A 3,118-nucleotide genomic window follows, 5' to 3' on the forward strand; every position below is an offset into this window, starting at 1 on the left:
TGAGGAAATGGTGGATGTGGGTACAATTACAACATTTAAAAAGAATTTGGATAAGTACATGCATAGAAAGGTTTGGAGGGATATGGGCCAGTAGCAGGCAGGCAGGACTAGTTTAGTTTGGGATTATGTTCGGCATGGACTGGTTGGACCAAAGAGTCTATTTCCATGCAGTGTGACTCTATGATACATTGACGCTATAACTATTATTGTTGACAGGACTTTTCTATATTTCCAGGTCTTTCAGATATTACAAATTTGCTGATACTAATCTATATCTAAAGCAATACAATAGTAAAACCCAACTTGCCACAACATTGAACCCCTTTGAATATGAACTGAATCTGGGGATTCTCACAAGTGTCTCCAAGCCCACTTTTCCAATCTTAAAGGGATCCATTAATAAACAATTACTAGGATCTGTACAAAAAAATCAAGGATAAGAACTGTGCAGTTGAGGGACCGCTGTATTATGAAAGGAACTGTCTTGCAGATGAAACGTTAAACAGAGGTCCAGTCTGTCCGCTTGGTTTGATGGATGCAAAAGATACTGTGGCAGTATTTAGAAGAAAGGCAGGGGAGTTGTTCCCTGGATCCTGGCCAATACTTATCCTTCAATCAACATTACATAAAACAGATTATCTGCTCATTTTCACACTTGTTGTAGAGGGGTTTGCTGAGCACAAATTAACTGCTGCATTTCTGACATTACAAAACTGACAATACTTTAAACAATATCAGTTGTAAAACATGCTTAAACATCTGGTAGTTTGGAAAAGTTATATTTAAATGCAAGGCTTTTTTTGGAATATTAATTTCATTGGGTGTAAACTAGCATGTAGCATTTCAGGTATATTTAACTTGTTTGGTAGTAGATCTGCCACACCCCAACATCCCATAATACTCACAAGCAACAAATCACACAATATCCCATAAGCAGACTCATAGTAAATCTTGTTTCTCTTTTCAGCTAGCTCCTTTTTGAAACCTGCCTCTGTTTTTAAATTTCCAGTTTAGCTCCTAGTCTTTTTCCTGAAGCACTGGATAGCTGACCAGGATTATCCCAGGCTCTTCAAAAATTGAAGATTAATTGCTTGTTCACTGCAGCAAGCAACCAAGGCAAGAAAGTAAATAATAAATGGGTAATTTACTCTGAATATGTTCAGTTATTACTTGTAAGAATAGTGAAGATGGGGAAAGAAAGATGCTTCTCAAACCAAACGGAGGCGGGTACTGCAGATGCTGGAGATTAGAGTCAAGATTAGAGTGGTGCTGGAAAAGCACAGGAGGTCAGGCAGCATCCATAGAGCAGGAAAATCGATGTTTCGGGCAAACGCCCTTCATCAGAAATGAGGCTGGGAGCCTCCAAGGTGGAGAGATAAATGGGAGGGGTGTGGGGCTGTGGAGAAGGTAGCTGAGAGTGCAATAGGTGGATGAAGGTGGGGGTAAGGGTGATAGGTCGGAGAGGAGGGTGGAGTGGATAGGTGGGAAGGAAGATTGGCAGGTGGGACAAGTCATGAGTACGGTGCTGACTGGAAGCTTGGAACTGGGGTAAGGTAGGAGATGGGGAAATGAGGAAACTGGTGGTCTACATTGGTGCCATGGGGTTGGAGGGTCCCGAGGCGGAAGATGAGATGTTCTTTCGCCAGGCGTCAGGTGGTGGGGGAGTGGCAATGGAGGAGGCTCAGGACCTGCATGTCCTTGGCAGAATGGGACAGGGAGTTGGAATGTTCAGCCACGGAACGGTGGGGTTGATTGGTGCCGGTGTCCCAGAGATGTTCTCTGAAGTGGTCTGTGAGAAGGCGTCCGGTCTCCCCAATGTACAGAACACCACATCAGGAGCAATGGATACAATAAGTGACTTGTGTGGAAGTGCAAGTGAAACTTTGATGGATGTGGAAGGCTCCTTTGGGGCCTTGGATGGAGGTGAGGAGGGAGGTGTGGGTGCATGTGTTGCAATTCCTGCAGTGGCAGGGGAAGGTGCCAGGAGGGGAGGGTGGGTTTTGAGGGGGCATGGACCTGACCAGGTAGTCACGGAGGGAATGCTTCTTCTTCACCATGGACATTCAGTCCCTCTACACCTCCATCCGCCATGACCAGGGCCTCCAAGCCCTCCATTTCTTCCTCTCCCGATGTCCCTAGAAGTACCCTTCCACTGGCACTCTTATTCGTTTGGCTGAACTGATCCTCACCCTTAACAATTTCTCCTTCTAATCCTCTCACTTCCTCCAGATGAAAGGGGTAGCCATGAGCACCTGCATGGGCCCCAGCTATGCCTGTCCCTTTGTCGGCTACGTAGAACAGTCCATCTTCCGGAGTTACACCAGCACTATTGCCTGCCATTTCCTCTGCTACATTGATGACTACTTCGGTGCCACCTCGTGCTCCCACGAGGAAGTTGAACAGTTCATCAACTTCACTCATAAATTCCACCCCAACCTTAAATTCACCTGGATCATCTCTGACACCTCCATCCCCTTCCTGGACCTTTCCATCTCCATTAATGATGACCGACTCAACACTTACATTTTTTACAAACCCACTGACTCCCACAGCTACCTGGACTACAACTCCTCCCACCCTGCCTCCTGTAAAAATGTTATCCCTTATTCCCAATTCCTTCACCTTCACCGCATCTGCTCCCAGGAGAACCAGTTCCACTACAGAACACACCAGATGGCCTCCTTCTTTAAAGACCATAAGTTCTGCTCCCACATGGTTGAAGATGCTCTCCAACGCAACTCATCCATGTCCCACATCTCTGCCTTCAAATTCCACCCCTCCAACCACAGCAAGGACAGCACCCCCTGATCCACACCTTCCACCCCACCAACCTCTGCATAAATCGCATCATCCACAGACATTTCCACCACCTCCAAACGGACCCCACCATCAGGGATATATTTCCCTCCCCATCCTAATCTGCTTTCCACAAAGACCGTTCCATCCTGTTTTGTGTATCGTATCCATTGTTCAAAGTTAACTGAATAGACATTTAATCTAAAATCTGATTTAATTCCACTGTAAATGCTTGTTGTGTGAATTGAACTCCTTGAAAGCAAATATTAACATAAAATCGTAAGATGAAGTCATCAAGATGGTGGAGGATTAGGGCTCCCGA

Source organism: Chiloscyllium plagiosum, unplaced genomic scaffold, assembly GCF_004010195.1.
Source record: "Chiloscyllium plagiosum isolate BGI_BamShark_2017 unplaced genomic scaffold, ASM401019v2 scaf_12932, whole genome shotgun sequence".
In the NCBI taxonomy this organism is placed as follows: domain Eukaryota; kingdom Metazoa; phylum Chordata; class Chondrichthyes; order Orectolobiformes; family Hemiscylliidae; genus Chiloscyllium; species Chiloscyllium plagiosum.